The sequence below is a fragment of the Anomalospiza imberbis genome, chromosome 7 (genome assembly GCF_031753505.1).
Source record: "Anomalospiza imberbis isolate Cuckoo-Finch-1a 21T00152 chromosome 7, ASM3175350v1, whole genome shotgun sequence".
In the NCBI taxonomy this organism is placed as follows: Eukaryota; Metazoa; Chordata; class Aves; order Passeriformes; family Viduidae; genus Anomalospiza; species Anomalospiza imberbis.
The window spans coordinates 3,144,035-3,169,728 of record NC_089687.1 but is presented as its reverse complement, the minus strand read 5'-3'; the positions used below and the strand labels follow the sequence as shown (position 1 = coordinate 3,169,728).

Sequence of the window (25,694 nt, the reverse complement as noted above, 5' to 3'; positions counted from 1 at the left end):
CATACTTTAAATTTTTTTTAAATTTTCTATTTAATGTTGCTTTATATCAAATTATTTTAACACAGATTTTGTCACAATTTCCTATTTGCACTCAAATTCCTCTCTTCCTTCCCCTATTTTCTCTTTATTTAAGCCACGTCTCCCAGGCAGGGGTAGGAGCATCACGTGGAGCTGCAGAAGTCAGGCCAGGTGAAATGAGGAGACTGCACATTGCATGCCACTAATTCACATTCAATTTCCCAGAGCACATTAAAGAAGAGCAGAGTCAGAGCAGAGCTCTTGGTGCCCTCCCAGCAGAGGCTCTTCCCTGCAGAGGGGTAATTGCCGTCATTCTCTCTCTGCTTACTTTCATATTAAAAGAAATAAATGTGTCAGAGCTACTTCGCTCACTGTGCCAAGGACAAGAGAAAAATCTAAGAGGATATAAAGGTCTTATTAAACATCATGATCATCTTTGTGTTTTCCTGCCCAGATGATAGAGTGAAACACCTTTTTTTTCTGCAGGGCAGGAGATGTGATAAGTTTTCTGTAGGAGTGAGTTGAGTTTGATTTTGCAGAAGTAGCATACAAGCAAAAAAAAAATAGCATCTTAATGTTTAGCCAAAAAATCCCAAACAACCCCCACTGAAAAATATACCCCAAAGAAAGCCAAACCCACTCCCCAAGTGAAAAAAAAAACAAAAAAAAAAAAACCAAAAAAAACCCACAAAAAACAAACAAACAAACAAACAAACAACACCCACCACACCAACAAAATCCCCAAAAAACCCAGGAAAAAAATCTATCACATAGAAAGAAACTTTTTGAAAAGAAGTTTTGCTCAGGAATTATGTCCAGCCTCAGAGGAAAGAGAGAAACCTCCTCTTTGGAAGGAATAAAACCTTTGGAAAACCTCTGGGAGAGTGAGTGGGAAGCTGAGCTCACACCACAGTGATGTGGATATAATAAAAAACAGGGTGAGTGACTTTATCTTAAGGTAGACAATGACAGCTCAAGGTGGGTATGATTTTAAACTAAAAGAGGAGAAATTTGGATTTGATGTTAGGAAGAAGTTCTTCACTCTGAGGGTTCCAAAGCCCTGGCACAGGCTGTCCAGAGAAGCTGTTGCTTGGAAGTGTTCAAGACCAGGCTGGATGGGTCTTGTAGGGGGTAGTGGAAGGTGTCCCTGCCCATGGCAGGTACACAAACAAGATGGGCTTTATGGTCCCTTCCAACCCAAACTGGGATCCCATGATTTTAGCAGATACATATTTTTGGAGAACAACTCACTTGACCATAACCTGGTGCTCTTGGTCTTTTCATTGCCAACTCATGGGGGCTGAACTCCTAAAAATGTTGCATTTTCTGCCTAGAAAAATTTATGTACAGTTACAGCATGTGCTGGAAATGAAGGACAACAGGAGCAAGACAGAGCAAACCAAAGCAGCTGGTGGGTCTGAGGTGGCACCCAAGGTCTCAGGCTGGGATGTGCTGGCAGCCTGGCTGCTGTTGAACCTCCCAGTCTCATTTTGCTTGGTCTGAATCCTGGGATGTTGGAGTTTTGCCTTTGCCAGTTGAGGAGCACCTCAGCCTTCGCTGCATCACAGCTTTTGGCTCATTCCCAGCTGGTGGCTGCTGTGAATATTCCACACTCCACGGCTGGCAGATGCAAACTGTTTTACATCCACTCTGCTTCCACTGCCTCGTGGTAAATGAAATTTCTGGTCCCTATGGAAGCAGAAGCAACTGTCTACACAGTGAAAACTGTCATGAATCAGGACCTTGGTAACAAAAAAATCTCCTCACCTCTCCTGGAGCACTCTCAGACCAGATATAAGGTATCAGTATAAAGCACCAACACAAAAATCTCTGTGTCAAAAGAAACTGCCCACACAGCACCTCCTTTTGTGGGGCAAAATCCCCACTGACCCCCCTGCCCAAGAGAGCACCGTGCCTCAAGCATCAGCCCCTGATTTCTGGCTGCACAGAATTCCTCTCAGAAGCACGATTCAAACCTCTCCAGAACAGCCCCTGTCAGTGCATGGCTCTGTATCTAATGCCTCTCCAGCCCTTTCATTTCTGTAGAATAATGAACCTACAGAAGATTCCGAGTTTCCCCTCTGGTTTAACAGCCCTACCCCTGCCTGTTGCTGATGTGCTCCATCCCGGCAGTTAGCCAGAGAAATAATGATAATTTACACCCAGCTCACACACTTTTTCGGCATTTCTGCGAGCAATCCAGAGGCGACAGGAACAAATTGATGGAGACAGGAATGGGAGAATCCCACCCTGTCAGAAGATGAATGAGCTGAGCTTGCATGATGTGAACCATGGCTGACAGAAGCGAGGGGGAATCAAAGAGTGAGCAACTTTTGACAACACACGCTTCACAGCTCTGACCACTGAGGATCTACATGATTATCTCCAGACAAAATAACTGTGAGTAAAAGGCTTACATACACTTAAATTAAACACAGCAGGGTTTTAGTAATCTCTGTTTGCATTTTACTTTCTGTTAAGAAGGAAATTGCTTGGACTGGGAACATTTCATTTAATGGCATTTTTAGTTACCTTTTGTACTTCTAATGCCATAGTCTAAATTCACCCCAAATTACCCAGGAAGGCAAAAGAAACTTTTGTCCTTTATTTTTAATTGCTGTAGCTTCCTTACCAATTTTACTAAATTAAATGTGTTTTAAAACATCACCGTATTTGAAACCTAATTATCCCAATCTCTGAATGAAGAATAGCTAACAATACAAACCCCATTTATGTAATTTATTTTCCAAAAGGAAAATAAATGGAATGCAGTTGCAGTAATGATATACATGTTTGCAATTCCACCCTGCTTTTTTCTCTTCCCCACAACAACTTAGGGAAGCTGCATCTTTTAATTTTTTTTTTAAACAGATGCTTTAAAAGCATCTCTGCCGAGGCATTTGTTGTATCTGTACTGCTCTCAGAATGAGGGAAACTCTGCATAATGTCATGTTCTCTCTAAGTACCATGAAGGGCTTTTGTTTTGTGTGGTGGGTTGGCTTTTTGTTGGTTTTTTTGTTTTTTTTTTTTCCTGTTCTAGCTGGTCATGAATGAGGATTATGGCCTGTCGCCCACAATAAGTCATGAATGAAGATCATGGCTGGTAATTGTGATGTGTAAAATAAAAAGAGTGGGAGATGCAGGGCTGAGATGCTCTGGGTGTTCAATCATTATTCAACACACCCCAGCCAAGTGGAGTTTAATCTTCTCAGACCACCTAGTCCTGAGATCTTAGCTTTGGGTTTTGTTGGATAAGCCACCATTTACTCACTGCATTTATCAATTACTTGCTGACTTCCCAGTACTTCTAGCAGCATAAAACTCTGTCCCAGGGAAGAAAATTGCTCCCAACTGACGATCCCACTGGTTAAAAGCAGGAACACAACTAATCCTCACCCAAACAAACAAATAAAACACAGAGAAAAACATGATTAGAAGAGTTTTCACTACTAGAGCAAGCAAAGAAAACTACTGGCATTTTACACAGTCAACAGAATTTTCCTTAAATTTTCTATTGCAAAAAGAATCTCAGGATTTAATATAAAAAATAAAGGGCTATTTATTTTTCAAAAATCATTTAGAAAATAGCATAGCTACCAGATGAATTCAGTTCATATTTCACCTGCTTTGCTTAGGAAGATGCCTTCAAGCTCAGTAGCCTGCTTGCTGTGAGTAAACACCGGGGCGTATGTGGTCAAACAATCCAAAATACTTGCTGAAGATTACTTTTACAAACAAGCCTGGGAAATTTGCTTTGCTGTTTTCTGTTGGGTCGTGTTATTTGCTCTCAGCGAGTGCTCAGATGGGCCCTGACTGGTTTATTCAGACAAATATTTGCAAGACCTTTTAAGTTTGACCTAAATGTTTATTTGTTCAAAAAATTCATATGAGGGAAGACTCGGTTATTCTTCGTTCACTTGCCAGCATTGTTATTCTTCATTTTTTTAGCAGTCATATGTCCAGTAAGAGAATGGAGACAATGCCCATGTGATTTTGATGACAAATTGTGTGTTATAAATAATGACTGGTAAAAATGATCAGTGCTTGAATAAGGCCAACACTTGTTTGCTTAAAGCATCCAGTAAATATTTAGAAATAACACATACTTTCCTAGAAATCAGAATTGCTGTGTGAGCAGCAAGAAGGAAGACAAAACTTGGGTAATATTTTGTTTGCCATGAAAAAAAAAAAAATTGTACCACTTGTGCCTGAATATTTCAAGCAGAAAAATTAAGCTCAAGCATTTCTTCATATCCCTTCCAACACAACTGGTTATTAGCAACTTTTCCAGCTACGGATACTCCTTGTGATTCTTTAAAATATATTTCTTAAATTAGATAAATCACACAGCTATTGAGACTTGCTCTTGGAAAGCCCAAAATTCAATTTTTGTTGTGTTTTTGGGTTTTTTTTCTTATCTTTTCCAAATTTGTTTCCTTCCTTGTGCACATGTACTCTCTGTTAACCTGGGTTCCTGCTATTTGCCCACATTCCTACATCAATTTTATCCTAGAAAACCTTTAAACATCAAATTTTAAATTTAATTTTATCATTTCTAGGGGAAAGAAATGGCATTAAAATATTTAACACATGTGGCCAGTGGATAGGAGGAAAATAAACACATCAATTGAGGTCTTCCACCTTTCTTGGTGTCCCTTTATAGTCTCAAAAAGGGAAGAAATATCAATATCTACTTCAAGGAGCAAAATAATGGTGACCAAAGTGAAACTTTAAAACGAGTTTGCCTGTTAGCTGGGAAGCATTTATTTATGCAGTGCTGAGAAGAGCTGGAGCTGAAAATATCCTTTCAGAGACATTAAAGCACATTATTAGGAGCTGTGGCTCACCAACACACAGGTATCACCCAATTTCATTACTACCTGGTTAATTAACCTGCTTAAAGTGTGAAAGTTGGCACCTTGTCATTAGAAGCCATGGGAATAACTAATGAGAAGCCATGAAATAATTTATTTCTCAATTAAAAACCCCGAAAGAAGAGGTATTGTCTCATTATTCCTCTTTCCTGTTATCACCTATGCAAAGCCAAGAAGAATTTTTAAAACTTAAATGTCTAAAAAAAAAATAAAATACTCTGTGTAACATCTTAGGAAACACTTCACAGATCTTTAATAAAATGTGGTGTTATCCAACACCAATAAGCAAGCCAAGGACTTTTCAGGGAAAATACATTCAGGAGACAGCAGGAATGTGAATATGAGTCCTTTAATTTAATAGGATTTATTTGCTATTCTTTTTTAGCATATCTAGAGGTCAAAGAGACAAAAAAGACACACTAGAGTTATCAATAGAGAATAAATTCCAGGATAAATAGGGATCTTGTTTTCTATTAACAAACTGCCTGCAAATAAGTAATATTTTTTATGAGTGTAGTCATTTAGGATTAACAATTTATGGAGAAATGAACCTCAGTTTCAGAAAAAGGTTGTTATGAGAATGGGTAATTAATTGTCATTAATATTTCCCACTTTGGAGAACTTTCTCCTTAATTTACAGAAAAAGGGACAGGTTCAGGAAAGATTTAAACACCTAAATATCACTTAAGGGGTTTGAGCCTGAAGTTTGGGTTCTCAGAATGACTTCTCAAAAAAATCAAGTATTAAACAGCAAAAGAGTCCCTGGGCTACTCTGCATACAATGTAGGAAAGTTGAAATTATATATATAGATACAAATTTATGGAAATATATAGACCTATTTATGGAAATAAATATATATTTATTTATGGAAAGTGAGATGCTTGTAGCATTACTTATTCTAAGCATCAAGTCACACACCTAGGGGACTGGGATCTGAAAATCTCTGTAGATATCCAAGGCACTGACAGCAGGGTGGGTGAGGGTGCTCCCCTGAACAGCAGATGGGCATTAATGAGCTAAATTGGGAGAGCAGTTCTCAAGATTAAACTTGTGACATCAAGAGGAAATGAGAGAAAAAAGTACAAAATCTGAGCTTTTTTTTTTTTTAATAAATATGTGGAAGGAGTGAGCATCCTGAAGAAGAGAAAAACATGGTTATTATGGGCATCAGAGGGGAAAATTTAAAGCTGTAATTTGAAAGTATTTGATATAGGTTTAGGAAAAAAAAACTTGGCCCAACCTGAGATACATTAAGAAAAAACAGAAAATTGTCTTGGGAATTGTCTGGTTTTGTGGGAAGGAAAAAAAGAAAGAAAATATGATGCTTCCATAATGGATTTATATGTCTTGAGGGTATAAATAAGCTTAATTTTTTGAGAAGAAACTTGGGAACGAGCTGAGAGCAGCACATTGCTGAGACAAGATCCCGCCTTTCTTGCTTTGCTCCCTCCATCCCTGGAGACTCAGATGCTGGCACGAGGAGCTCCCAACTCTGGCATCCCACTGGAAGCAACCCTGCCTGGTTCCAGCCCTGCCACCTCAGAGTGAAAACTGAAAGCAAAGAACAGAGGCAGAGCAGGTTCCTGATGTTTGTTCCTAAGAAAAATAAAAAGCTCTCCTGTGATTGGAAAGCAAGGGGAAAAATTTAAAAAAAAAAGGAGAAGAGGAAATGAGGTAACTGAAAATTTGCTGACCTCTTCAGATTTTTGTTACTGCTTTGGTTGTAGTGTCACCAGTGGTGACAGGTGACACATGACTTCCTCAAAAAATTTAAAAAATAATTCCTGTTTGTCTTTGCTTTGATTGTTGTCATGATTTATGGAAGGGGAACCACAGATCCCCCCTGTCCCACAGGTCTTCGGTCTAAATTTAAAGTCCAATTTGACACTGGGCTGCTTAAACATCTTCATGTAGACTGAGTTCAGGGAGGGAATGAAGGAGATGTTAATTAAAAACTACAGCAGAACTAGCCAAAAATGCTTTGTCTGAGTTTTTGGTTCCTCTTCATAACAGAACTACTCTATGGCAATAAGGTTTGTTTTTCCTTGAAAGCCTCTTATTTCACTGAAAATCAACACACATGAAAAGCAAAATATTTCCCCTTTTCTTATATTTCCTGGTGGGGACAATGGTTCCCCAAAGAGCAGAGACATGCCCAAGGAGCACAGGCAGCACCTTCCTTGACCTGCCTGCAGACAGAGACTCTCAGCCACCTAAAATGAAATATTTTAACTGCTTTTCTCAGTGCAAAGAGGATCTGTTTTCTTTCCAGAAAGCAGAAACCGACTGCAAGGTCTTGGCTTTGCAAGGCGAGAAAAGAAATGCAGATCGTGTGTTGGAAGGGAGCTTAAAAATCATCCAGCTCCAATTCGACTTCCATGTGAAGAAGGGTTTCTTTACTCATTCCTGCTGGATTAATGATCCAAACAGAGAATGAGACAAAAAAAGGTAGAGAAAAAACCAACGTATGCCACCACTTCACCTCTGCTCGTCCACACTAAGGCACGCACACACACATCCATAATGGATGAACTTTGAAGTTTTTGCTTCTGAAAACCAGCTTTAAATGATCTTATTTATTTATTAGTGCCACTGTTCAATTTATATTTTGGCTTGCTATTTATTATGCAAAATAACATGCTCATATTTTATTCAGCAGAGTATTTGATTAGTGTAAAGCTTTATTTGCTGGCCTCCATAACAGCGTTTTGTCTCATCTGCAGGCAATGTAAGGTACCCCAGATCGTTCATAATTCTGACTGATTCCAAAAGAAAAAGCTGTTAAAAGGCTGAAACTCTTTCTCAGCACGTAGATGGCAGCAGGGCCTTTGGTTATACCAAGTTACAAGATAATTTTGTCTTTGATGGAATGACTTGCTACTTTTAACAGTAAATAAGCTTTTTTTTTTTTTTTTCCACAGGAGATTGTCAATTGCTAAAGGTATCTCAGGATCCTGTGAAAAAAATATTTTTTTTCTTTAGTGTACAGTCTCTGAAGTCTCCTGGCCAGCAGCTCCATATTAAGAGTCTGTTTCTGGTTTTTAGGGTTATCTGCAATTTTTTATAAGGTCTTTTTAATCTATATCTATTGCATTTCATTAGTTTTCAGGTATTTCATAGATGTTATTTTTTATTAAGATGAATATAAAACATTTTAAGATTTGTCTACACTAAAGATAGAGAAAAAATACATTAAATAAATATTTTTGGTGTGCATGAACCCAAGTAACCAAGGAAGGCCAGATGACTTCAAAAGCTTCCTTTAGTTATCTGTATAAAGATAACGCCCATAATTTTCATTTTAAATATATAAAAAAAAAATCTGCACTACAGGGTACAGAAGAGTTGATAACCAATAAAATGGGAAAATAACCTAGGAAGACCAGTCCAGGAAGCCACAAGTGTATAAACTCTATGTATTTTCTTTAAATAACAAATTATGAGCCTGATTCACAAGGACATTCTTGACTCCAGCACATGTAGGGAAGAAAAATAGTTTGAATAGTTTAAGGAAGGAGGAAAGCCCAGGATGATTTCCCCTGATAAAGGACTCTGAATGAGGAGAAGTTCTTGTCTTTCACACCACAACCGAGATCCTCTTTAGGGCAATATTGTCTGTAGCCCCCAGTGGGGTGGGGAGAATTTCCAAAAAGAAGGGAAATTTGCTTTTTTCCCCAAAAAGATTTTTTTTTCTGAGAAGAAACAAAGCATAGAAGGAGACCCCACAGGCAACCTGAGAGAAATACACCTCAATGTAAAAATACTTTTTAAAGGAAAGGGAAAAATAAGAGGAAAAAAAAAAAAAAAAACAATCCACCAACCAACCACCAAATATGAATTAAAAAATCATCTTCTCAGGGCAAGGGAAAGCTGTCTCAGCAGCATCACTTTTAAAATGGATAAAAGCCCTTCTCAGAGCTGAAGATAAATCAGTGGCACCAGCTTTAACAAAGAGAGAAACCTTACTTAGGGCTAAGAGACAGCAGGAGTGGTAGGAGTACCAGCTGGAACAGAGATGCACATCAAAGAAATTAAAGCCCTTTGGCTGAAGAAATTACATGGATACTATAAACTAATAACTTTAAATATTAAAAAACCCTTTTCAGTCTACAGCAAAGACACACGTTCCAAGCAGCCAGCCCAAGGTTAGCAAGCACTGAGTGAGCACAACCCCTCAGAACCAGAGACCTTCACCTTGATGCCTCCCAGGTAACAAAGTGAATTCTTTAATCCCTACTGGTTAAAGACACAGCTTGCTATGTCGGTTTATTTTTTTTTTCCCCACTCTCCCCATGCTTTTTACTCTCTGTTAAAATACATTTGTTAATCATAGAGCAAAGTTGCACAAAATGTTCTGTTTCAGAACAAGGAGTTGCACACAGCCTGTGCTGAAGCAACAGCTTGCTTTTCAGCATGACTCTGCCTTTTCCCTTGCCCTAGACACTAGGCTTTAGAGAGTTAAATTTAAGGTCTAATTTTCTTTACCAGCAGAATGTATCTCATTTGCTATCAGCGCATGCAGTAGACTTTTTGTCAACATGGTAATTCAAGGAGGAAGTCAGGCTCTCTTTGTTACCAGATTTACAATGGTTTCTTGAAAAGACAGCTTGTGTATACCTCCTGCCTCACTAGAATACTTGCTTGCTTGGTTCCTAACAATGGCTCATTAAATTCAGTCAAACTAGTATGAAACTTACCTTCAAGCAGTTTCACTTGCTGAACCCCATTCTCAAAGGATTTTCTAATCTGCAATTTCTATTTTAGACTTTGAGCAGGAAATTGGAGAGAAAAGAGCACGGAGCACTTTCTGCAGAAACACCCAAACAAAACAACACTTGATGGTACCGTTTCAGAGGCAGAATAGATTTGTGTCACTCCTGTTCTGAAGGCAATCACGCTCACAACATTTATTCCTAAAGCAGGAGCATTCCCTGATCGCTTTGGCTGTAATTAATCTCATATTGGAAGAGAAAGTAAGGCTTTTAGCAAACTTTTTTTCCCCCCCCCGCTGAAATCTGTTACTTTGCCAGTCTGCACAAGAAGGTCCAAACCATACAGAGCTCATTACTGGCTAAACTTTTCATTTAAGCTTCTCACCACAACCCCCCAAAAAGCTGAGATTTAGCTGGACAACCAGCAGCACAATGACAGAATTTTCCCCTTCCTGCTACAAGTGAGAATAATTCAGATTTGTAAAGCTTCATAGGAATCCCTTGATACACCATTTTCTCACTTCTTTTTTTATTGAGTGTCTTCTTCAGCATTAAGGTTGTGGCCAAACCTCATGTACTTCATATGGACAGTCAAAGAAGGGAAAGGCCACAAATTAAATCCCCAAAAAAAGATAATCACAGAATCATAGAATCAGAGAATCATAGAACGTGCTGAGTTGGAAGGGATCCACACAGATCATCAAGACCAACTCTTGGCCCTGCACAGGACTCCCCAAGAATTCCACCCTGTGCCTGACAGCATTGACGTAACACTTCTTGAATTCTGACAGATTTGGTGAAGATGTTGGGGTTTGGTGTCTTAAATAATTATACATGGGAAATGACACGAGTGTAAGCATAATGTATTGGATTTTGGGTGGGGATGTTCATGATTCCTAACCTTTTATTGCCTGGCACAGTGATGAAGAATCTGTGAGTGATCAGATATTCCAACTAAGGCATCAAGGACATTGTCTCTCCCATTCCCTTTGGAATATTCCCACCCCTGGATTTTGCATGAAAAGCTGAGCATGGAAATGTCCCTGCACAGCTAAACTCTTCCACATAACCACACTTTTTCTAGGATCTTTTTAATCAAAATCTATTGTATCTTATTAATTTTCAGGTATTTGATAGACCTTCTTTTTTATTACGATGAATATAAAATATTTTAAGATTTGTCTTCATTAAAGGTAGACCAAAAAATACATTAAATTAATGTCTTTGGTGTGCTCCAACGCAAGTAACCAAGGAAGATCAAGAAAATAGATGAGGTTTGGCTACAACCTCAATGCTGAAGAGCTCCATAACAAAAAGAGTGAGAAAATGGTGCATCAAGAAATTCTGTAAAGCTTTACCAATACAAATTATTCTCCCTTGTAGCAGGAATGGGGAAAATTCTGTTCTTGTGCGGCTGGTTATCCAGCAAAATCTCAGCTTGGTGGTTTGTCCTTGTCCTGCCACCAAGAAGGGTCTGCCATGGATTCCCAGTCCTGGGAGCAGCACATGGCTGCTCTAACATGGGGTTTATATCCCATGGGCAGCTCAGACCACACGTGCAGCACTGCAAAAGTGCCATCTGGAAGTAATTCCCTGTTATTACTTCTTATCAGGACTGCTGAGGGGTTTTTATTTATCAAGTATAAATGAATCACAGGGCAAACTGATGTCTGCTCATTAAACTATGAAAACTTATTAGGCTATCCTTTTACTGCTCAAAATAGAAGTCTAATAGAGGTAGGCTCGATCATGCTAACCTACAGCATGAATGTGACATGCAAAGGAAGAAATGGAGTGAAATCTGTCTCAGTTATGCCAGGAAATTACATATTCTTCTTAAAGTAAAATAAACACTTGACAAAGCTGTTAATCATCCCTAGTGGAAAGGATTTACAGATTCAATATTAAGATGATGAGCTTCCCACTGGTCTTAGGAGCACTATAGTCAAATGAATCAATTTTCCTCTGAAATCATTTAGATAAAAATTACATTCACATTGAAGAATATGAATGGTTTGAATGCTAAGATGTCACTTTAAAAATGTGTCGTCCCTCCAGTGAGCTCCTATTAGTCCTCAGTTAATATTTAGTATATTCTGAATGACAAATTCAAAGCTGGTATCTTATATATAAATTGTATATCTGTAAAGTACCATATAAGCTCACACCCTTTTTTCCCTTACAGAAACAGTGTTGCATAAACATACATAGTCTGCAGAGCCTGAATTAAAAAAATATACATTCAAGATTGATTTTTAAATATCACTCGTACCCAGACATTTCACATCAAACCACACTGAAGATCCGCTTCAGAAAAATAAATTTGCACATTAAATAGCAAAAGAATAAAGGATACATATTTATCTTGATTAAGATGATTTCATAAAAGCTCTCAACAATTAAGGGTTTGGAGTTTTTTTCAGTAATGTGAAACAATGCTTTGTTGAGAACATATTTGAAAATTTACCTGCAGTTAAAGAGTATCTGGGGACTCCACTCAAAAAAAACCGAAAAGCAAACAATTTTTAGAAGTTACCCATTCAAAGAGAGAGGGAGAGAGAGAGGAAAAGAAAGAATGAGGCAGGGAGATTATAGAATTTAATGATTAAGAATGTGTGCAGTGCAGTATAAGTACATTTGTTTCCTTGGAAACAAACTAGTACTGTTGCACTGAAGAAATTTGTAAGCATTAAAAAATTCTGTAATCAGGCCCCAGGAGAACATATTAAATTTTTTAAAAGGGATAAATATTTGACATTCCTGGCCGTTTCCTGACTGTACTTGTTGATGAGGCCTGCTGTCAATGGGTGGTGTTCCTGATGTTGGGGAAATGGATCCGATCCGTGAACCTGCACAGCCAAAACCACTCTTTTAACTGGGCAATCCATCCAGCAGGATCAACAACTCTGGAATCCACAGGCAGATTTAGATCTTTTAAATAGTGGGTAGATGCTAAATGCAGTTAAAAGCAAATAAAGGTAGACTACCAAACCTGCAATAAATGTTCAAGGGGGGAATTACTACGAAGAGGGTCTAAAACCTCTGCCTAAGTCACCCTTGCTTGCAGAAAGCAGCAGGATGGCTCCCAGGGAGAAGACAGGACAATAATGATCCCATTTATGCCAAATAACAAATTGTACCTACAGGACTTCTGGACTTTGATTGATTCAAATAAAACAAAAGGCTCAAAACTCTTGAACCCTCCCTTGTTTGACAACCAAACTCAACACAGTTTTTTCCAGTTGCACAGGAAGCCTGATTTTACTTCAGTTTTGCTAACAAGAAACAGAACCAGAGGAGCAAAGAAATCATAAGAAATTCAATTTACAAGGTGGAGAAAAAAGTCCCCAGAACACCGCAAGAAATAGTACCTAAAGAGGTTCCAAAAGAGCTGGAGAGGGACTTTGGGCAAGGGCATGGAGGGAAAGGCTGAGGGGGAATTGCTTCACACTGATGGAGGGCAGGGACAGATGGGATATTGGGAAGGAATTGTGCCCTGTGAGGGTGGGGAGGCCCTGGCACAGGGTGCCCAGAGGAGCTGGGGCTGCCTCTGGATCCCTGGAAGTGTCCAAGGCCAGGCTGGACAGGGCTTGGAGCAGCCAGGGACAGTGGAAGATATCCCTGCCCATGGCAAGGGTTGGAATGGGATGAGCTTTAAGGTCCCTTCCAACCCAAACCATTCCAAGTTTCCATGATTTTATGAGCTATTACTTTGATGCAACATCCATTTGCAAATGGAAATGACATTAATTCAGAAGAACAAATCTGTTCTGGTTGGATGAATTTAAATATCTATTCTGCTGCTCACTTGCTGTATGGTGACCTCACCCAGGCTGTAGCTCTGTGGCAGTAATGTCACTCACCCTTGAATTCCATAGAGATTTATCTGTCACAGGTTTCAAAACAAATATTCTGTCTCATAATGTACACAGGGAAAGATGAGTCTCTTTGGTCATTATAGAGTAAACTTACTTCATATCAATAACAACAAAAAAAAAAGAATACATGCAAATCAGAACTAAAATTATTAATACAATGAGCTCATTTCAGTTTATCCCTGTTGCAAATGAGATGTAAAGATGTTATGGATGAGGTTTCATCATTACAAGAAAATAATAATTGCCAAAATGATCCCTCAATTTTCCTGAATGAAAAATCAAGATGTCAGAAGTTACAAGGGAAAAAATAAAAATAATTCTAGGTACAAGTTTTTTCATGCAAGTATAACCCTTGAAATTAGTTTCTAGCAGCAATCTTAAATGTGGAAGTGGAAGCTCACACTTGTATAAAGAATTAGTGGAATATAAAAAGAAAGGTCCCTTTATCCTTCACTTCATCAAAAAAAAAAAAAAAATCTGAGCTACTTCTTTAACCTCATCACTTAAAGTCAAGGGATTAAGACTCCATCTTTTACAAAATTAGAAAAGAGATTCTTTCTGCCTGCTTGGATAGTGAACCCAGGGCAGTAAATTTGGTGACGTCTGAAACTGGTCTGAAGAAAAAGATGCAGAGCTCCAAAGAAAGAAATGTGATCCATTGAAGGAAATGCAGAATTCCAAAAGGGAAGAGATGGATGCTGTGTGTGGGGAGGCATTGAAAGTGCTGGAATTTGCAAATTTCCAGACTGCAGGCTATGGGAGATACTGGGATCCTCTTTGATTCTAGGGATATTCTCATTATTTCAACATATTGCATTGATTTCTTTGGATTCACTAGTTCTCTGCTGCTCTTCAATATTTCAGAGTGCTTCTAAAGAGCCCAAGCAGAAACCAAAGTGCTCTGATACTTTAATATTTTTCTTTATAACTATATATTTAATACTAAAATACTTCTAACCAATACAATTTTAATTTGCTAAACCTGTCTCTTATCAAAATCAAATGAGGAATATTTGTGTCTCATATATCAAAAAATATTAAGTTGCAAGGGAAAATTAATTTGAGGACTACTTTCCTTCCCAAATACATAATTTAAGTCAATAAATGCTATGGAAGACCAAGACAAAATTCACTTACTTATGTCTGGGTTTGGCCTGGTTCAGTTTGTCAGGGAATCACAGGGTAATTTCTCTTGCGTGGCACATCTAGACCCAACACCCACTCACAAAAAGACCAATCTCAGAGCCCAGGGCCTCCTTGGAACACCTCCAAGGGTAATCTTTCCTAAGATTCCCACTGGACCCCTCTTCCAGCACTTGACCAGCCTCAAAGAGAGAAATTTCAAGCTTGATATTTTTTATTTGTTTGTTTGCTTTTAGGTCTTCAGGCTGATACTTTGATGGGATAGAAACTCAAGTTCAAATGGACATTCTGGCCTTTCCTGTAGCTAATAATGGAAAACAAAGCCCTTTTCTCAGCTATCTCAGCTCTTAACTCGACCCTGCCCTCAGTGTAGACACAAATCAGCTCAGAGAATCTCTGTTCTTTTATTTATACAGAATTTGAGAGGAAAAAATCTCATCCAGAAACAAATTGTGTTTCCCAAATTGCACATTTGACCTTCAGATTTGGCTTGGGATTAACTCTTCCACTCTTGGGGAATCCTAATCAGTTCTTCCTCTACTTCTGTCTGCTGGAACAAGACTTTTAGGAAAGGTAAATTCCTATTCTTCTTGAGAAGGGAAGACTATAAACTCCTGCCATCTTCTCCAGGAGAGGTTCATAATTTCCCATTAGGTAATCAAAATATCCCACAAAACATAGCACAGTGTGTTTCATGCAGAAATTAGGGACTTACATACCTTTCCCATACCCAAAATTCCCCTTGATGTCATTATTTCTTGTTATAGATAAAGTCACATCACCAATTTTGACCTTTTGATGGTATTTTTCTTTTAGCAGTCTTATGCAGATTGGAACTTTTTCCTTTCAAACTTTCTTCCTACTAATCCTGCATGCCACTTTTACCAAAATTCCTTATTCTCAGGGTAAATTTGAGACTGGAACCTCTGACTCCTGTGCACTGTGATTATCTATGGGAAAAGTAAAACTGAGCCAGCTCTAGGGAGATCTTTTCCTTTGGATCTCTGCAGGGACCCAAGGGTATTGCTCCTTTGATACTATTTTTTTTAGGAATCCTCAAGCCTGTCTGTGTGCAGTGGAAAGTTTATTGTGATATGACCATGTGGTAATAATATATCAAAGTCCAGCATTAAAATATTTCTAAAACATGAAAAATGGCCTGTTCATAATGTTAAAGAAGGACAAGCAAATTTGCTGACAATGTGGGTAATTTCCTGAAATCAGAGTTCATCTTGTAGCAAAACCCGTGTTCTGTGGACAACAGAAACAAGCAAAGCATAAATCACTCACTCAAATACACCATCTCCTCTGTACTGCTAATCACATGGGTTTGGGATCACAGCAAAGCACACCATGCCTCTTTCAATACCCATGGAAAACAATGGAAAGGCTCCTGTTGACATGGACATCAAGGGATGACTATTTCATCTGGCTGTAACACCACCAAGGTCTTAAAACAAGACCTGCAGAGAGATTTTTACCAAAAAAACCCATACTGAAACTAGGTATGAAAGTGTACTTTTAATCTTTACAATGAATACACACATGTAAGAAAGTCACAAAGCATAAAAAATGGATTTATCCTTTTTCCACACCTGGAAAATGGATTGTGGTGAGTTTCACCTAATTTAATCAATAGTCTTAAATGTATGGTCAAATAGTCTGATTTTTTTAGACATCTGTATATTAGTTTAACTGTTGGAGCATAAACACTCCCAATAACTTTGAGAACACACATATTAAAACTACGACCACATCTGCATTCTAATGTAATAATATTTTACAAATCATTGTGAGGGTATTATATTTTGAAGGGCATTAAAACTCATTGTACTCCTTGAGCTTTTACAATTTCATGTTTCTAAAGCAGCAACTTTATCTTACTCTTTATAAAAAATTAAAACAACATCATTTAAATGTAGTTCCATTTTCTAGTTTGGGACACATCCTGCTCTGAAATATTTTAGAACTTAAACACTTCTTTTCAGCAAGACAAGAAAATTTTGGGGTGCTAGGGATATGTCCACCTCTCACAACCTGATACTCCGTTACCAAAAGAGAAAGATCCCTTTAGCACAGGGAAAGTAAGGCTGGGTAGCAAATAAATTAGGTACAGACATGAGATAATGGAAAGCACAGTAATCAGAAGACATGTTTTATTATTACAGGTGGAGATAGTGTTGGGAAAAAAGTGTGGGAGAATGCCTTGGGCTTGTTTTAAGACCAACATAAAAATGCAATACCTATATGTTTGCTTTAGCATCTTTTTTTAAAGTAAGGTTTATTTTTGCCCTGTATTTATTTACTCTTCAGATGTAAAAACATGCTTATTGAAATATTTAAACGTGCCAAATACTTGGGATTTAACATGACCGTGTCTGAATGCGAGGTCATTGTTTTGCTTACAGCAAAAATTTCCTACAGTCACATAAAAACTTCCCCTTCCATAACTTTCAGTGGGGTCAATAAATTCTTCTGCTGACCTACAGCAGGTTTCTAGATTTTTTATTATCTTTTAGAAAATAGGTAAAAAGTTCAGTAAGAACTTTGGTCCATTCTAAAGTCTTTCTTCATATGACCATGATTATTGTCCTGACCCATCAAATAGCCTTGCACATATTTTTTTAGGTTCTACATCTCAAATTGCAAGAGAAAATTGTAGTTATAATCCTCTACCATTAATCTTAATTTCAGAAAGTAGTAAGCCTGGAAAGATGTGCAAATGTGCCACAAAATTTGTTTTGAGGATTTAATGATTATTTACCTGCTGTTAAACAATATTAATAAAGGTCTAAAGTACATACAACACAAATAAGAGTAATTATAGAAATTAGGCAGCTTTTCTCTTGAATTTTTAAACTCAAATTTGGAATAAGAGTAATGCCCCATAAGTAGCACCATTTTAGTCAAAAAAAGTCTTGCTAATGTCCATGTTATCAACAAGAGGTTTAAATATTGGCTAAATTTTCACCTGTATTCCACAAGAAATTGTCCATTTTATGAGAGCAAAGTTAGAAAGCCCATTACTGCCATGAGAAAAATGTTTTTAAAAAGTTGAGAGAGAAAGCAAAATGAAATGTGAATATTAACTACACGCCCCAATTTCTCCACCCACCCACCAGTCATTTATAGGCAGTTCATAGAAGGTCTGCTGGATTTGCTATCACACAGTGACAGAACAAAATATTTCAGTACTTTGCAAACTTGAAATTTTGTAAGTGAAAACTGTAAGGTCTTTGAAATGTTGGTATCCAATACAACTTCTACAAAATTATCCTTCTAATTAGCATATGCTCTTAAAATAGTTTCTGAGAACATCTTCCACCACATTTCTTTTTAAACAATATTTTTTTTAATAATCACAGAATCATATGATACTTCTTTTTCAATAAAATTTTAAAAGTGAACTCAAGGAGTATAAATGCTGTTGGAACATTTTTTTATTTGATTACTCAAATGAATGCCTATGTTACCTTTTTGTTTGTTTTGGCAAAGTTGCCTGAAAATACTGGAGCCAGATCTGGTTCAGGTAATCGCAAGTGCTTTTGTTCATTTCAAGTAAGAATTATACCATATGCCATGCTTGAAATTAGAAATTAATCATCACCCACCATGCAGACAGTTTTGATAAAATTCCGTTTTCCAACTAAAACAGTCATACAGCACTTGCAGCTTCATTGAAACTCCGTGTTCCTTCAGTACAAGAAAGAAAAAAGAAAAGAATAAAAGCTGATTCCATTCAAGAAGGATTGCAACAAAACTTTTCCATACTTGTACCATCTACCAAGACAGCGCTGTACAAATGTTGGGAAAAAATTACTTAAGAACCTTGCACACAGATATCTGTGCCTTGAGTTGCACCACAGTTTTACTCACAATTCTTTATCAACACTTAATTTCTAAAAGCATCTTTATGCACAAGAAATGGGTTCAGATGTAATGAATTAATCACCCACTGGGACCTTTTTATAGATAGGTTATTCTACACAAGCTTATCCAACCAGGCCAGAAACAAAAACTGTATTTGTGTGCTCTAAATCATCACCTAACATTTGGGGACTGAAAAAAAAAAAAAATAGTGCAGGACAAAGTTCCTCCAGCCTCACTGGCAGCACAACATCGAGGTAACAAAATAAATGCATCAGCCAAAAGAAAGGAACATTGGGAAGGGAGCTGGGTCACCAGTTATACCAAGACTTAAGAGGAAGTAAAACAACTAAAAAGGAGCTGAAAATAATGTCTGATCTCTTTCAAAGGGAAAATTGAAATGAGATGGAGATAGCAATCAGTGCTGAGCTGTTTCTGTCAGCAAGGAAATGCAGACCCTCTTTTGTATCTGACTTCAAAACCCCCACCAGTATCCCCTCCTTGGAGAACTTTTCCAATATTTAATACCTGTGTGGGAGCTCTACGTCACTGTGAGAAAGAGAATTTTACCATGAACATTATCAGGTCATTCTTTTGGGCAGCAACAACTCTCAGGCACAAACTCCAATGCCGAACCTATGTTTTAATTGTAAAATGCACTCCTGAGTTTTGAAGTAAAACCCAACATATATAATTCAGGGGTAAACTCCACCAAAATATATTTTGCTCAAGCAGAGTTTGCCTGATTAAGAAGCACAGAAGGAAACAGGCAATGTGTATGCAAAAACAAATTTTCTAAAAATCAACATCCATGCTCACACATAAACAGGAGGAGAGACAGGCAGGTAGCAGAAAGTGGAAGGGGTTAAATAAATAAGGGAATGCAGTGCATAAAGCTAAATTTGGAGGAATATATTTGTTTTAAACATTGGTTGAGTAGGGCAGAGACAGAGCCATTGATATGCTGATCACTGTAACAACACAGAGCAGAGACAATATGAAACTTTGCTCCTACATCTGATTCAGGGTATTGTTGAATAGCAGTTGTTGGAATTTATAAAAATAGCTATTCCTCTAGTCTACTTTTATGATATTTTATTAATTTTTCTACTATTACTGTTATTATTAATAATACAGGAGTGCTGTTTTTGCAAAGCTGCATTGTGTTCTCGCAGACATCCGTGCTTTGAAGAATTTCCTTTCAAAATTGTAAAATATTTATACGATAAATCATCAGATGATTTAAAAATTAAATCATTCTGGTTGTATTTATGTTCATGAATCAAATGTGACTTTTCTCGCTTTACATAGGTCTGTGCTGTTTTCAACCTCAACCTTTGCAAGTGACATTTTCATTTAGAATCTTATCATTTCATAATTATTACCTTTCAGAACTCCTAGGGAGAGAACAAAAGCTTCCTCTTTGTATTTCCATTGTTATGTTTCTTTGAAGAACAAATTAAATTTCAATCCCAGCCAAAACAAACTTGTAAAGTACAAAATAAATTGGAAATTACGTGAAAAAAATAATAAGCTGTGCAAGCTTTAGGCGGCCTCTGGTGAGCACAGGTAAATTCTGGATAATTTATTACTGCGTTTTCTTTGTTTAACCAGATCAAGCTCAGCCTAAGGAAACGTAGCAAACATCTCACTGAAGGTGATCTGAGCTGCTCTAGACTGACACCGGGACTCTTGTGATCTTAATAAATGAGAAGGGATTGTTTATACCCCCAGAGTGACTATTCACCTTCTTTCAGATTATTGTTACCTTTTAATTGTCCTCTGAGCTGTCCAAAGAGGAGAGATCTGAACATTTCTCAGCTCCCTTGCAAAATGTGGTCACACTCTATAAAATACCACATTTTCACAGTTGTAACTAATAGTAATCCTTATTATCATCAGATTCTTTCAATTTCATTCCAGTGGGCAGATTATTCTCTATTTTTTAGGTAAATGTCATGGCTCAGATTCATAGAAAAAGGCACAACAGTAAAATGAAGCAAACAAAATATTTGCAAGCCTGGAAAGCGCTTCCGCTTTTTCAGGGAAATTTCAGTTTTACTTACAGAAACAAACAAACTTTGCGATATCAAAAAAAAAAAAAAAAAAAAAATCAGCCTGGAAGGAGGAGGAGGGGGGAGAAATCAAGGGAACTGGAGAGTGTTCAAGTCCCAGCAAGGGACAGGAATGAAAGTGGCTCCTGGCAGCCCCGTCCGGATGAAGAGCCGGGGTGGCGGCACTCGAAGGCTGGCAGAGCGCGCGGCGCTGATGGCAAGGAGGGAGAGAGAGAGGCACTCACCTCCTAAAACAGTGACACCTGGGTGATCCACCCTCCTTCCCCAGCCTGCAATCACAGCTTCTCCAGCTCACAGAGGGGTTTTATGGGATCCACCAATGCTCTGGAGCAGTGAGGAGGTCGGGGACAACACAGCCACACGTGGGGCTGTGTGCCCCAAACAGACCCAGTGCCTGCTTTGATTAAAAGTTGTGAACCCACTGTGTTTTAACATCCACATCCACCAAAATTCACCCTTTCCAAGCTAAAAGTAGCTGCCCAGTCCAAAATTATGAGCAAAACGGAATAAAATAATATTTTGTTTGGAATCAAAAAAGTAATTTATTGAAAACAAATGTTACAAATCTATTTTATCTCCCCCCTGGAGCCTTGCAAAGAGAACCAATATTCAGCTGATGTAGTTTGTGTATGACCACAGTTATACATTAATCTTGGTGATTTAAGCTGCAGTAGTGCCTAAATTCCCTTGGCCAGCATGGAGCACCTCATGTGAGGCACAAAGTGCCACCATGGCAGGGAGGGGACACTGAGATACCAAACTCTCCTCAGTTTGGAAAGGGTTGGGGCTCAACTCCTTCATCAGCGAGGTCTCCAAACAGCCTTGAGCACCTCCAGCTGCCTGGTTTGAAGTCCACCACTTTTTCCAATCCACGCCCTTCACAAATCACCACTGCAGCACCTCCTAACACCTCTGCTACTGAACCTATCTTGTAGTTTTTTCCCGTTTTTTTCAGTTCCCTAGTGTAGCATCCCTAAATTTTTGCCTGACATAGATATCAGCCACAAGGCCAATATTATTGTGTTATAAATGACATGGGAAAGAGTCCCAAATCATGTCAGCCAGGGACATAAACAACTTAATTTTTAATCCTTTCCAGTAATATCACTGTTTCAGGAGTGAAAAGAATAAGATATTATTTCAGTCATTTGATCTTCTTATTTTGGATATGCACTGGATTACTTAGGGGGTTTTAATCCAATTAGGATTGCCTCTCTCAGCCTAGACAAAAACCAATGGGGAGATCCTTCTCAGTCAAGGACATAACTCACCCTAAATAAAGAAAGAAACTGGTTCATCTATATTCCTCACTTACAGTTTTAAACCTGCTACTCTTCAATCCTATTCTTCAGAGAAATTGGTTTAGGTTTTGCTTTTTTTTTTTTTTTTTTCAGAGAATAAGATGTAAATCTACTGCCATCAACTTTGTGTTATTCCAAAGCTCTGAGAAGAAAACCACCTGGTATTTTTCTTCAGCCCCTCTAGATGCATATGCAAATCCAACAGCTTCAGGATCTGCCAAACTATTTACCAAGTTTGTCAGGGAAACAGCCTCCGAAACAATCTTCTTTCAAAATAATTTTCTGTGATTCTAAATTCTTCCTCTGAACGCTATTTTTGTCTCTGAAAGCATATTCACCCTTGCAGTCTGACTGCTTCTTAAGGAAAAACAACGAGAAAAACACTGAAATCTTACTGTTGGCCTATGTTCTACTGCCAGTGTTCAAACATCAGGATCCCAACAGTATCCCAGCGCCTGAAAAACATCTCCTTTTCTTTGAAATCTGCCTGGGTTGTGGATGAGAAATTGCCAGTAGAAATTGCAACATTTGCCATGACTGAGATGGGGTGGGTTTTTGCATTTGGATTGAATGAAACCATGGAAAATATTGTTAGTAACAACTCCAGTGTTATAAAGAATCACCAAGTGACAGATTTCGAGATTAAAAGGAAATATTAAAAATCCCCTTCAATATTTAAAGCTTACTTAACTAGTAGCACTTCACTTGACACTGACTCATGTCATTTTCTTTCATTCCTCTTTTGATCCATGCAAAGCAGTTACACGATTGCAAATATCTTATCATGTCACCTTCTCATATGGATATGAGATGAAAGAATATTATCTCAAGCTGAGTGATAAGTCCTGTACCAAAACTACGGGTGGAATCTGCACAATCTGATGCTAAATGGGAGCAGGGGGGTGGCAGCACAGGGAACTTTTTTTTTTCCTGATATTCTCTGTTGAGGATAGTTGAGAAAAAGGGTCTTATTTTAATAGGTTATTCAAGGCTTCTAATTAGCCATTGAGATTTTACACCAGGTTAGCTGAGCTTCTTGTCAAGGCACAGGGATCACTCCAATTGCTTTTATTTGCATGATTACGAAGTGGCAAACCATCAATACTCCTTCACCTCTGATTTTAAACATGCAAAGGGCATCAAAAGGCCTATTAACATGAAATAAAATTAGCCCTCATCTGTTTTATTTTAAAGGGACTCTTCCCTCCCCCTATTCTCCCCCCATCCTCCTCCTTCCTTTCTTATTTAGGGAACTGGGTTCCTTTCCCATACTTGGTATGTAGTACATCTTTTTTTCTCGGAGTTAATTCTCCAAGTCTGGTCTGTCAGCCAGTATAAACAACACTTGATGAATGAGACTCAAGGTGTTTAGTCACCTGAAGCAGCTGTTTGAAGTAACTCTACACACAGCCTGAGGCCCGTGTTTTCACAGCTGTGGGAACTCTTCAAAAGCTTTTCCTCTTGGCCTGCTCCTTTGCTGTGGCTTTAGACTCTTAGCGCAAAATCTGGACAATTTCAAAAGGGCACAATGAAACTAGAGACAGCAATTTTTGATGATTTTGGGCCAAAAAAGGGCCTAGAATAAATAAATGAAGTACATTTGAAAGTGCTTTACCTAGGTGGGCTATATATCTAAGAACTGCTCGCTCTACATGTGCCCATGTGCTCACTTAAAAGAGGAGATGGGGGGGTTCAAGCCCTGCTCTCTGCTTACAACTATTTTCACTTTCTCCTCTGATGCGGCAGATTAAAAACTAAATGTTTATGGGCCTGGAAAAGCGCATACCTGAAATAAACTCAGCAAGTTTCTCGAAGTTGGAAAGCTCTCCTAACTCATAAACAGACCTGCAGTGATTGGTGATCTGTGCCCCCCGCTGGGAAGCTTTGGAGAATTTGCCTTGTGGAGGTCGTGTGATTGCTTCTCCTGGCACCAGGGCTGGGCCTTCATGATATGCCTCACTGTGTCCATGTAGGTAGCCAAAGAAGTGATGGGCCCAAATAAAAAATAATAATAAACCAAAATTGAACAAGAATTGGCGCTGAGCTGGCAGGGAAATCACAGTTTTGCAAATGCAGGACCCAATCGCGCAGCTGGGCTGAAATATTATATGCAGAATGAGGTCATGGATCAGAAAATGGATTTTATTTGGAGGTGGGAGTGGACTGCAAGCCTCAAAGCATGGTGATGAATTCGCTGGAAAATCCTGAGCGCTAAATAGCCGGGTTGTACCTCCCCTGGATGAGCAGCACAAGGCTCCTCGTGGGCTCAGACATGTGGTATTGCTCAGCCCCGTGAGTAACAGGGGGGCCACCACACCAGCACCACAAGGTGAGCATCCCACGGGAATGGGGCATGGAAAATAACTCCAGCAAAGCACTGACGTGAGCCCCAGAAAGGGATGTGAGTCGACAGATTTCATCGGGGAGGCTGTGTCAGGTGGATGCTTAACTCACTGAATAACGCTTTCCACTTCTGAGTTCACCCAAACAAGGAAATGCGGATACATCCAGCCTCAGCTTTCAAATGTGTCCAACAAAAGGCATCAGGAAGCTTGCCAGGAAGAGTGAGGATGGGACAAACTACTCCTGAGACAGTAGAACAAACATGCTCCAGCCGTAGCTGTTTTAGCACCGCACGCCTCCCACACATTGCTCCATAAATCCTTCTTTTCTTGCCTCTCATTTTCTCCAGTTTACAAAAATTCTCATGTTAACAGAAAACGTTTAGTTTAAATTGATCCTCAGCCATCCTTGGCATGTATTACACACGCTCACTCTTTTATGTTTTATAGCTTATGTCATCCTGTATTTATCATTTAGTGAAGGCCTTATATTTTTGGCTTGCTGTTGCCCCTTATCAGATGATAAAATGTTCCCTCAGGAGGGAGAGAATTTTTATGAATTATGACGATAGTATAGAAAATAAATGACTTATTGGCACTACAGTCAGGCTATACATGGAAATGTGTTCTTCGAAAGTTTACAGACTCAGAGAATCTCAGAATCCTGGAAAACCTTGGGTTGGAAAGGACCTTAAGGACCACCTTGTTCCAGTCTTCTGCTGTGGTCTACATGAGAAAGGTGTGTGTGCCAACACTGTCACTCCCAGGGAAGGAATTCCCTGAGATGAGAGTGGTCACAGGGTGACAAGGATGGTGTTTCTGCCTGGTCAGTGGTTTAGGACGAGCCCTGGGGATGAGCTGTCCTGGGGTCTCAGCACAAAACTGCCTGCTCCCTCAGGGCTTTTACTTTCCTGTGTCAGAGGCGGTGGAGTTTCCGGATACTTTGAGAATAGCAAGGCATAAACATTTCCAGAGAAGCTAACAGGGATTTGAACATAAATAAGACTTTTAAAATACATTCTATGCCATTGCCCACACCTGGATGCCCACAGGTCCCTGGGTACCTGTGTTTTGTTATGATACTGAAGGTTAGATGTTCCAAACTACATCCTGGTCATTGAATTCACCCTTCTAATTTGCTCCCACCCCATCCTCACTCGTGACCTACCCCAAGAAGTTTCAAGCAGCCAGCACCAAAGCACATCTTGTACTACCAGAGACACAGCTGGGCTGGTCCCTTCTCTGCAAAAACATGACATAAATACTGACACTGGTCACCATACATGTCAACAGAGTCAAACTTTGCTAATGAACCACTGCAAAATTCCAAATAAATAGACAAACCGCAGCTGAACAGCGTATTGCAGCCCTTCCCACTGTGCACACATGACAATTATACATAGGCTTGCTGTCCTTCTCCTCACCAGCAAATTAAGTAAGAAGAAAAGTTTTAGGTTATTGAAGATATTCGCTTAATCTTAAC

At 38.7% G+C, this 25,694-nt stretch overlaps 1 long non-coding RNA gene across 2 annotated transcripts; it reads left to right on the top strand.

Annotated features, from left to right (window-relative positions):
- The first annotated feature begins 1,980 nt into the window (after nt 1-1,980).
- LOC137476792 (uncharacterized) lies at nt 1,981-22,623 on the top strand. 2 transcript variants are annotated; one of them, XR_011000602.1, is made up of 3 exons: nt 1,981-2,418; nt 9,000-9,102; nt 21,963-22,623. It is a non-coding gene; the product is annotated as an uncharacterized lncRNA (long non-coding RNA). The 2 variants fall into 2 exon arrangements; XR_011000601.1 differs by lacking the exon at nt 21,963-22,623 and adding an exon at nt 14,863-16,497 and having other exon boundaries at nt 1,986-2,418.
- The last annotated feature ends 3,071 nt before the right edge of the window (nt 22,624-25,694 follow it).